Genomic DNA, 12,002 nt, shown 5'->3' with positions numbered 1-12,002 from the left:
CAACAACAAAATAAACAAAATTTTAAAGAAAAAGAGTGAGTTGACTCAAGTTCAAGGACAAAAGTGCTTGTTCCAGAGGTTAAAGAAAAGAGATCCGCCTAGCCTAGTGGTGATAAGAAAGATTGCCCATTAACTGTTACTCCATTTCAAAACAAATACTGGTTTTGAACATGTTGAAAGATAAGACCTAAACCAGTTCCTTCTTTTAGAAAGTGTCTATTTAATGTCTTACAAAATAGGCATGAAACAAATTTATCAAACAGCTTTTTAGTGCCTGATTTGAGCTGGCAGTTTGTTAAGTGAAGAGAAAGAGAGTGCTGTTAGATGTTTCCTAGACAAATGCCTAGAAGTTTGACTAGTCTGCACACTGGCAGCCTGCAGTGAGCTGTGCCTTAGGCCAAAACCACTGAAGCCAATTCCTCTTGGATTTTTACCTCCTGATAATGATAATTGCACTTTGATAATTCCCAGGGATGAATGCTTCCCAGCAGCGGACGTAGCAATAATTTCTTTAGCAGGCTTGTTTCCAGCATATTTTTCCAGAATTTGCTTATGTGTCTACATTTCTACAGAATTTTTTTCCCTTGAATTTATGGACCATGAGTTTTTATGCTTTTCCTTGAAGTTTATGGGTCTTGCCATTGGTTTCACTGGTTATTTCCCAGTTTGTGGTACACAGAGATTGAAGGATGAAATGCCCCTTAGTCAGTATTCCTTTTCCATGACCATGGGACTGTTTAGTTCTTAAGAGCAAATCAGAATGTCTCTGGAGCATGTAGCTTTTTGTAAAGGTCTTCATCTGAAAAACAAAACAACAGTGCAGAAATGAGAAGCCTGCATTTTATCTTTGAATTGTCGAATTGGAACTTGACTGGTGGAACCAATTTCTGGGAATTACCAAAAAAAAAAAAAAGTTTACCAAATTAACCGATTTGATTAGTGTCAGCCCAGAACTGGAATTCTGTAGAATATATTTAGAAGAAAGAAGTGACCTTAAGGGAAAACAAATAGATGGGTTGTGGGGTTGAAGACTGCCTTTGGCTAGCTGACTTATCTCCCTTTCCAGATAAGTTTATCATTTGAAATTAAATCAAACCTTTCCTCATTACAAGCTTTCCCCATTTTCTGTTCCATAGAAAACACTTTAAAAATGCATAATATCCTGAGCTTCTCTGAAGAATGATGGAAAAATTTGAGAACAGATAAGGATGATGGTTGAACAACATGATGAACATAATTTATGACTGAACTGTACGTGTGAAGAGTGTTGAAATGGAAACATTTTTCTTGCATGTATATTTACCGTAATAAAGAAGTATAATATTATTTAGTTTATATTGCAAATCATTAATGAGATAAAATTATAAACCTATAGTTTCCTGAAAATTCCTTTTAAAATTGGTTCTTACAGAATCAAGTGAAATTTGAGACTATTAATATCCAAATAAAAGTAAATGAAGTAATTTTCCTTACTACAGTGAGTGCTGATCATGGTGTAGTGTGATTAACCAGGTTTGCCATTAGCTTGTCACCAATAATTATTTCTAAGTGGTGTTCCTGACAAAACTGTACAGTGGAGAAGTGTTTAGATACTTCTTGTGAGTGTTATGATACTTGAAAGGAAGATAGAGTGTATGGTGTAGTGGAAAAGATTGCTGCTGTTGATGAGGGCTACCACTTCATTAGGGCTCATTCTGTGCCAGGCCCTGTGCTGAGTCACTCACTGACAATAATCCTGTAACATGACACAGAGAAGTTCAGGCACTTGTCCAAGGTCACACAGCTAGGAGGTGCACGTCCACGACTCAAACCCATGCCTTCTGGCTGGAGAATCCAGACTTTTCAACTGTATACCATACAGCCTCCCATAAGACTTGGCTTCTGTTGCCATTAAGTTGTACACTGGGCAAATGTCTTTATTTTTTGCTTTTCGAGTGACTTCTGAGATCCCTTTTTGGTCCATTGTAGCTCTAAATTACTATTGATCACTGTCATCAAGATTATGATTTTTAACACCTTAACATTTTTACACTATGGATGAAAATTTGCATGGCATTCCCAATTACATTGTAGTGAGGTTAGCAGTTTATGACAAGTGGCCAATTGCTAATCAATGTAAATAAAATAAGTGTCAGATTTGAGAGCAGTACCTCCAGTATTTTTATGGTATGGATTTTGCATTTATTCCCCAGTACTAGATCTGTTAAGCTGAAATAAGCTGGCACTACTGTGCATTGATTCAAACACTCTTTGTTTCTTTAGATTGGTGAGAAAACAGGACTACACTTTAGAAATCACTTATCGTTTATAAGGTGCCGCATTAATCCTCAAAATGACAGGAAGTCAAGATGATTTTGTCGGTGGCGTTTAATTTATTAGAATGTAATTTGCTCCTGCGCTGTGCTCCAGTAGCTCTGAGCTAGCAAACTGGCTATAATTAGATTAGCAGCTTGCTACTCACGGTGACAGCCTCAGAGAGCATGTGCTGGATTCCGCATGTGCCTGCTCCTCATTGGCTCTAGACGCTGCTGCTCGCCTGTTCGATAGGTTTCCACAGTAATCTTCATGCTGCATTAGAGACATAGATACAGAGGTACTGTACTGTGTTCTCGCAGGGGTGGAGGTGCGACGCTGGCAGCGCTAGGAAAAATCAGGCACCAGGAAAAGGCGTTTGTCTTTGTTGGAGAGCTCACGGCTAGTTCACGCACTGGAGGAGGTCACTGAAGGAGTTGCTGGTAATTTACTTTCTGTCTTTTTTTTGTCATGAAAACCACGGCCATGGCTGAAAGGAGGAGTGTTCATCCTGTCAGCTCTGTTCTTGCTTTTGTTACTATCACGTGCACTCCGCGTTCCGTGCTGAAATGTTTTTTCTCAGGGAAGATGTGGCTGGCACCCAGCTGCCCTGTTCAGGAAGGAACCTTGTTTTTACCTGGATTCCTGTGTGCATGTGCCTTTGAGCCATTCTCATTGGCTCTCTCCTGTTTTGGACACCCCGATGTTGCATCCATCTAGGTGTCTTTGCAGGTGCGTGTCAGTACGAGGTGGACTTTGTTTGCATCGAGCCCAGACTCTTGTGAATACTGAGCAATCCAGGAGAGTTGAATGAAGCACACTTTAATTAGGACAAGGCTATGACTCTCAGATCTTGTTGCAGGGTCTTAGAGGGAGAAGTAATGTGCTATTGTTTCTTCAAAGATGTGCGCTGCCTTCATTTTAGATGGTTTTCTTTGTTTCACTTTTTGTCATTTTCATTAAGCCTTTTTAGTATAGAGAACCTGAGCATCTCCCACTCTGCCAAAAATATTTGTGGGTGTATGTACAGCTTTGCCTAAAAGAGAAATTTTGACTCATGGCTTTGTTTAACAGGGACATTGCTTTTAGAGTTGAAAGAAAATCTCAGGAAGGTGGGGTTCTTGCCACTTCGATGAATGTTTAACAACATTTTTTTATTCCTACTAATGATTGCCTGGATTATTTTCTGAACCAAACCATAAATAGTCTTAAATTCTGTAATAAAGATGGTACATCCAGAAGGGAAGATATTTAAATGGGAAAGGCTTAGCCTAAAAAACCCCAGACAAATGAAATACGAGTTTTTACTTCCCCATGAACCTTCTCCATAGAATCCTGTTTTGTGCCAGCAGAGCTCCCTGCTACCAGTTAGTCCTCAAACTTAAAAATCGATGTCCTCTGGTAGCAGACGGTGGAGTCCACAGAAACTTGTGTATTGAGTCAGCGGTCATACGGCTGGCTGGCTGCCACCATGCGTCTCCTATCAGTGGAGAGCTCTGCTGATATCTGGAAATAGGTAGGCGTTGATTTCCTGCTCTCCAAGAGTCAAACGTTGCAGTTTGGATATTTTGTTGAAATAACTGCTTAGATTTAAAACTGTGTATTGGCTAAAGAGGCCCAGTATGTTCTTTGGAGGAGTAAAACTTAAATACTAACTGTGCCTCACTCCCCTACCCCAAATTCCCTCCCTAGTTCATCCTGATAAATCATCCACTGTAATATTTCCCTGAAGTAACAGTTTTAAGGGGAAAAAAGAGTAAAATATTATGAAGTTTTGCCATTTTTTCTAGTCCAGTCCCTCTCTGACCTTAAACAGTTTGCAGTGTTGTTAGTTTTAAGATTCCTTGTGGGATGAAATGAACATGAGAGCTGTCTCTGTTAATCATACTTATTAGTCATATTTTGACACACTTGATGAAACCACACCTCGTTTGCAGTTCAGAAGATGGGGATCATGATTTTGGTTAGAGTGATTTCGCTCTTCTTCAGATGTGCAGGATCCTTTCTCCTGGTTGCCTCCTTCGTTCTACTGCAGACTTGGAGAACCTTCCTGTGTAACAACAGTTAGGTGTGGATAGTCCTTTGGGGAAGGATTCATTGATACAATTCCTTAGTTTTCTCTTTCTCGGTCTCCTGAACCACTCCCTAAATTGCCATGAAGTACGCTGCCTTACTGTCAAAGCATTGGACAAACATAAATGTTGTATAGAACATCCTTTTGTGAGCCTGGGCCTGCTGAGTTGTGTGTAATGTAAAGACGTGGGGAGTAGTTCTAAGTGATGTCGATTCTCAAGAGCTGGATCTTGAAGACTTGTCTGTGTCTATAAGGAAGTCATGTAAAATTGAAAGTATGTATGTTTATTGTGTAATGCACTGGTACAATGATACCTCAGAGGGCCTTTTAAGATGTAGTATAGGGGCATTATAATGGCACTAAATAAAATGTTATTTATGTTTTTTTAAAGTAACAAAGTATGTACTTTTACCTTTTGTTGCAGCATATCTTAACATTTTTTCCCCCTACATTTAGGAAAATCTTTATGTATGTCTGAGATAAAGTAAAAATACATTTCTTGGACACTTTAAAATTTTGTTCTCCCCACACCCCACCCCCCAATAATTCTACAGCTCTTTACTGACAGGAGAATGACATTTCTGAACAAAGTTAGGTGTATCTGTATGTGAACTAGAGTATAAAACATGTTTTTGTTGTTAGCTGCTACTGGGTCAGCCTCCAACTCATGGTGACCCAGTGATAGGTTGTGGATCTGATTGTTGTGACTTACAGAGTTTTCATTGGCTGATTTTCAGAAGCAGATCACCAGGCCTTTACTCCCAGTCTCTGTTAGTCTGGAAGCTCCACTGAAACCTGTCAGCCTCCTAGTAACATGCAGGCTTCGACTGATAGACAGGTGGTGGCTGTGCATGAGGTGCATTGGCCAGGAATCGAACCTGAGTTTTCAATATGGAAGGTGAGAATTCTACCACTGAACCACCAGTGTCCCTATAAAACATACGATATTAAGAAATTAAAACGTTACTTGTTTTAAGTGATAGTTTTTAACTTAGTCCTAGGGGCTTAGAATCCTTTTAAAATCTGATGGTCATTCCATGTAGAATAAGATGTACCACAAAGTCACTGGGCTGAGCAACTCCAGTAAATAGGAAGGAGCAACAAGCAATACATGTGATTGAACTTACGAGTTCCTGGGTAGTATCTGCAGGTGGCTTTGTGGCTCATCACTTGTCATCTGTGATACCAAAGAACTGAGAGAAATCTGTCTTTAGCAATTGATATACATTTCACAGTTAGCCCTCCTGAAGTTGGCTGGATTGGGAAAGTATTTGAAGAGACATTAGGCTCCTCATCTAAGCATACTTATTTATTTCTCTCATGATTTTATTCTATAATTATGGGTACCTGCTATGTGCTAGAACCAGTTATCACAGATAACATGCTCGGCTGCTAACTGGAAGGTTGGAAGTTCGAGTCTACCCAGAGGTACCTCAGAAGAAAGGCCTGGTGATCTACTTCTGAAAAATCAGCCACTGAAACCCCTATGGAGCACAGTTCTACTCTGTACACTTGAAGTTGCCATGAGTTGGAATCAGCACAACAGTGGTTTTTTAACTATGTGCTAAGCTCTGTGCTAAACCCTGAAGGAGAGAAAGGTAGAAGGCACAGTCCCTCCCTGGAAGAGGCGACCTACTGAGGAGGAGAGACAGGTAAATAAATAATAGCAGGTGTACAAGGAGCCAGAGGGGGCTTGGTGGGTTCAGTGGTAATTTTCGCCTTCTCTGTGGGAGACCTGTGTTCAGTTCCAGCCAATGCACCTCATGCACAGCCATCACCTGTCAGTCAGTGGAGATGTAAAAATGGTGTGGGGGAGTCGTCTGACCTCCTCTAACTTCACAAGGGCGAAGGAGAATCAAGATCAACAGCCCCAAGGCTGATTCCTATGAGGCATATCTCCATCTTTACCAATTCTGACACCAACTGTCCCTCCCACGGCACTCTGTACTTCTCTGCTGGGTTCAATAATTCATTGCAATGGCCACACAGAACTCACAGACAATACTCACAATTATGGGGTTTATTAGAGAAGTAACAGGTTACAGTTCAGGTTCAGGAACACTCAGGATACATTTCTTCCATCAGGACAGCCTCTTCTCAGCTGTGCTTGCAAGCACGCCTCTTCCCAGCCCTCGCCTCTGCTCTGCTGGGGCACGTGTTAACAAAGCTCTTTTAGCTCTGCCAGTGAGCGCCCAGAGGTACCCCACTCTGCCAGTAAGCCTCAGCCCAAGGTGCTCAGCTATAGCTCCACGGGTCAGCACACCTAGCTCCACATCAAGTTCCCTAGGGCACCCTACTCTGCTAGCAAGACTCCTGCCCAAAGGCAGTAAGCTTTCTCACTCTGTGGGCCAGGAAGCCACCATGCCGTCTCCTGTCAGTCTCTCCTGCCGCCATTTCTCTGCCACTGCTTCTCGCCATCTTCAATGTTATTTCTTTCTCTTTCTGCCTCCTGGTTCCAGGAGCTTCTCAGCGCAGGGATCCCAGGTCCAAAGGACACACTCCACTTTTGACTCTTCTTCCTTCGCGGTGGTGGGATCCTCTCTCTGCTCTGGAATTGGCTCTCTCTTAAGCTTAGCAAGATGGCAAAACTGACCAGTCCCCTTGGTGGGCCACAATTACCTTATTTACACAGTCCCACCCACTCACTTGGGTGGGAGTTACAACACCTTGGCAAGAAAGACCGCACAAAAGTGATCCATTGCACTGCAGGAAGCTTGCGTGTTGCTCTGATGCTGAACAGGTTTCAGTGGAGCATCTAGACTAAGAAGGACTTGGAAGAAAGGCCTGGTGATCTATTTCCAGAAATCAACCAATGAAAACTGTATGATCACAATGGTCTGATCTGCAACCGATCATCGGGATGGCACAGGACCGACTGGCAGCATTTCCATCTGTTGTGAGTTGGAAGTCAACTTGACAGCAGCTAACAACAACAAGAAGGAGCTGGAACACCAGCACTTAGCTTGGTGTGGTGCAAAGGAGGGTGATCAGATCTTTACAAAGGTGGGTGGGGTACCAGGGAAGAGAGATGGTGCCTGATCCAGAACTTACTGTCTCCCACCCATCTTGGAACCATATCTACTACTAGTTGTGGGCCACTGGTCTGCTTCATGTTTTGTATTGACTTTAGTTCACCATGTCATCTGGGTGATATCTAATAAATGTAAGTGGTGTGCATTAAAAATGTAGTACTTCTTTTCCCTACTAACTCTTCTTATAAAACACACTAGGTTCTTGCATAGAAATGTTTATATTTTTAGTAGATTTATGTAATATGGGATTTGAAAATAAGAAACATATCCAGTAATTTAAAATTACATCCTAAAGGGACTGCAAAACACTTTCATTACCAGTTGGACTCTTGCAAATGCTAGGAACCATCATTTGTATCTTGGTTGTCCGTTGTCTCTTAAAGTTGTTTATTTTGTAGTTGCTCATTAAAGACGAGCTCATATAATAGGGTCTTAGATTATAACACTTGCATTTAGCCTTACCTTGATTAAGGGATTCTGCTTTTCTTGTATATTTAATTGAATATGGATGACTTTAAATCTTGGCAAGTTTGGAGGGAAAGTTCACTTTAAGTTCACATATTTGGATTAGGTCTTGCTCTACAGTGAAAGCAGACTGTGCAGTCTGTGGTCATGTGGTCAGAGAAGGTTCCTAACTCTGTAGTGTTTTACCCTCATCAGGCTTCCACGCTTAATTTTTCACTCACTTGCTGACTCGAAAGCATTCTCCCTTATAAGTTTACTGCCACTTCCTGCAGCTCGTTGCCCCTGCTGACCTTGGAACAACTCCCTTCTGTTTAACTCCTATCTCTGATTGTTCCTTTACAGTCTCCTTCTTTTCTACCCACCTTTTACGAAGTAGATATTCTCCAGGGTCCTGTCTTCCTCATCTTCTCTGCCCGCACCACTTGCTTTCCCTCGGTTGCCTCGCCCATTGCTGCAGACTCAGCTTTCACCTCTGTGCTTGGTGTTGCCCTGTGTTCAGCCCTGGCAACAGCCACACTGGCCTCTTGAGCTCCTTGTACATGCTAGGAGCCCTTCTGCCTCAGGGCCTTTGCACTTGCTTTCCCTTCTGCCTTGAAGTCTCTTCCCAAATAGACACATGGCTTGTTTCCTCACTGCCTTCAGGATTTTGCTCAAATGTTACCATCTTAGTGGGACTTCCTGAGATATTATCCTTTGTATTTGTTATTTTTTATCTCCTCTCTCCAGAATATAAACTCCATAAAGTCAGAGATTTTTGTCTTAACCCCCAGAGCCTTCAACAAGTACTTGGTACATAGAGAGTGCTCAGTAAGTACTTGTTGAACGAAGAATGAATGAACGACTGGGGTGCTGGCATGGGAGCATTACAGTGCAAGAGAAGGTTGACCCTGTGACAATCAAGAGCTCCGCCACAACCAGCTGTGTTTGTGCCAAGCCCCTCTAATGAGACCTCTGTCTGCTGTTCTGTAAAATGGGGAGTGAGTACCAGATCAGCTCTCAAAACCAAAAGACCAAACCCATTGCCATCGAGTTGATTCCGACTCATAGCAACCCTATAAGACAGAGTAAAGCTGCCCCACAGGGTTTCCAAGGAGTGGCTGGTGGATTCAAAATGCTGACCTTTTGGTTAGCAGCCTGAGCTCTTAACCACTGCACCACCAGGACGCTGCCCTCCTTTCACACTGTGGGCAGACCCAGACTGGGGAAATGAGGTCACACCTATAAACCTTTATTTATGTGACTTCTCACAACTCCATGTTAATGTTCTTCTTTCCATATAGTTGCTATCCATGGCTAAATGTCACCCTTAAAAATAAACAATAGTTGAAATGAGCAAAATGTTTACTTTTAAATAAGGTACAAAAGAAACTAATTTATTTTGGTTTACTGACATGTTTGCTATTTATTTTAAAAAGTTGATCGACTAATTTTTAACAGTATGATTGTTGTCTGTTGCCATATATATTTAATAGCCTGCTTGTTTCTTCAAATAAAAAAGGAATTGCAATCTTTTTTTCTATCTTTAGGTATTTCATGCTACAAAGAATAAGAAAGGAAGGCTTCCCTGTGACATCTGCCTGCCATCCGTAAAACTCATTTCCCTTTCAAGTAAGTACAGTGCTTTGCCTTGATCCATTCTGAGCAGAAGGTATTGATTGTCTCAGAAAACCTCTGTCATTATGACAGTAAGACAAACAGGCCAAGGTTTCCATTGTGTTGCTCTCTGGAATTTCAGGGAGCACTGGTGGCGCAGTGTTTAAGTGATCGGGCTACTAACCAAAGGGTCATCAGTTCATATCCACCAGCCGCTCCTTGGAAACCTTATGAGGTAGTTCTACTTTGTCTTATAGGGTCGCTACAGGTCGGAATCGACTGGATGGCAATGGGTTTTTTGGGTTTTTTTGCCCTTGGGTGAGTCCAGTGCCAGAATGTCAGGCATGGCGATTGACTTTGCCAAGGGTTTCCGTGGTGTGCCGTCCACATACCTGCTGGCAGTTACGGTTTATAAAATGCTAGGTTATCTGTAATGTCCCAGGCATTTAGAAGGTGCCTATTATGTACATGGAGTTCCTGGGTGATGCAAACGGTTAACACACTTGGCTCCTAACTGAAAGATGGTAGTTCGAGTCCACCCAGAGGTCTTTCGAGAGAAAGGCCTGGTGATCTTCTTTCAAAGAATCAGCCCTGGAAAATCCTACGGAGCACAGTTCTATTCTGACACACGTAGGGTTGTCGTGAGTCAAAGTTGACTCAACGGCAACTGGTTTATTATGTGCGTAGACTTGAAGACAATTTAAAAAATGAAAATCCTTACACTCTAACAAGAAGGACACTGGCTGTGGTTGGAGAATTAGCTGGTCTTTTCAGACAGGTTGAGTGGCATGGTGCCAGTGCAGGGGTGCTCGGAGAGGGTGTAGCCTTACCAGTGGGGAGGGTGTGGCCTCACCAATGCCCCCGCCACCAAGAGTCTGTGACCGGGAGGCGGGGGGAAGGATTGTAGGATGGCCAACCTGGAGATGCACAGGCTCCCCAGAGGGCAGCATGGGGCTGCTATGCTGCGTGCACATGCCCTCCTGGACATCCTTTCTGGTCCCCACAAGCTAATGGGGAGCCCCTTTCCAGAGGAACAAGGAAACACCCTTTCCAGGTCCCTTCCTATCACCAGACCCATCTTCCCAAGAAGGAGCTGAGGAAGTCGATAAACAGTGGTCCAGGTACAGATGCTACCTGCCCCCATTGCAGAGGGACTAGAGCTCACACCACAGAATGAGGGGTCAGAGTGTTTAGGGAATTGGGAGACAGCTTTTCAGTTAGCACCATCTACTACAAGTTGGGGAACAGTGGTAGTTCCGTGGTAGAATTTTTACCTTCCATGAGGGATACCTGGGTTTTTTGATTCCTGACCAATGCATCGCATGCCCAGCCACCACCCATCTGTCAGTGGAGGCTTGTGTGTTGCTATGATGCTGAACAGGTTTCAGCAGAGCTTCCGGACTAAGATGGACTAGGAAGAAAGGCCTGCTGATGTACTTCCAAAAATTAGTCAGTAAAAACCCTATGGGTCACATGGTCCACAGCCAGTCATGGGGATGGTACAGGACCAGGCAGCATTATTCTGCTATGAATGGAGTGACCATGAGTCCAGGGCTAACTCCACAGCAGCTAACAACACCACTACACGTTGAGTAGTGGTACAGAGCACCCCATGGAGTCACATGATCTTGACCTCTGTGCTCACATTCCAGATGCCTTCCTTAAGCCTTCTTTCAGCAACCATATATAATATACCATTACTTATATAGATGCCCACACATTTTATTATTTACTATTTATTACTATTGTATTATGCAAAATATTGCTGGGTGGATGTTGTTGCTCCCCCAAAAACCCATTGCCATCGAATCAATTCCAACTTATAATGGCCCTGTAGGACAGAGTAGAGCTGCCCCGCACGGTTTCCAAGGCTGTAACCTTTACAGGAGCAGACTGCCACATTTTCCTCCCTCAGAGTGGCTGGTGGGTTCAAACTGCTGACCTTTCAGTTAGCAGCTAAGCACTTAACCACTGTGCCACCAGGGCTCCCTTATTGCTCCCTAAGAATCTCAGAATCAAACTTAAGCCAGCAAATAAGAATCGGCATGTGCCAGGTGGAATTCTGCAAACTGCAAAGAGAGGAACCAAAGAAAAATCTGACAGCAGCCCTGAGATCAGCGATGCCCTTGAGATCCGTCACTCGTACCCTCTGTCTTCTCTCACCTTCTTATCGAAAATGTTGAAAGTTGTGGTATAAGAGCTTTGGGCTCCTGTAGGCTGGAAGGAACTCAGCAGCTTTCATCCCCAGGCCCTTGTGGAGCCCAGGTTGTGGAGTTGCGCCTGGGCACAGGTAGATTTAATGGCCAGTGTCTTTCCACTGGGCCTGTTGTCTCACCTCTGCCGTGGTGCTAGGGGGACCCTCCACCCTGGTTTGCCCAACCAAGACTGAGGGGTTTTCCAGGACACAGGACTTTCAGTGCTGAAAGCGTTAAAGTCTCCAGCAAACCAGAGCAAGTTGGTCCCTCTCATGTTCCAACCAACCATACTCTTTCATACCAGCTATGTGATGTTTTTGCAGTTACGGGGCAGGACTCGGGTGGCTGTGA

Source organism: Trichechus manatus, unplaced genomic scaffold, assembly GCF_000243295.1.
Source record: "Trichechus manatus latirostris isolate Lorelei unplaced genomic scaffold, TriManLat1.0 scaffold00018, whole genome shotgun sequence".
NCBI classification, from domain to species: Eukaryota; Metazoa; Chordata; class Mammalia; order Sirenia; family Trichechidae; genus Trichechus; species Trichechus manatus.
The sequence above is the reverse complement of the archived record's forward strand: the minus strand, read 5'-3'. Positions refer to the sequence as shown.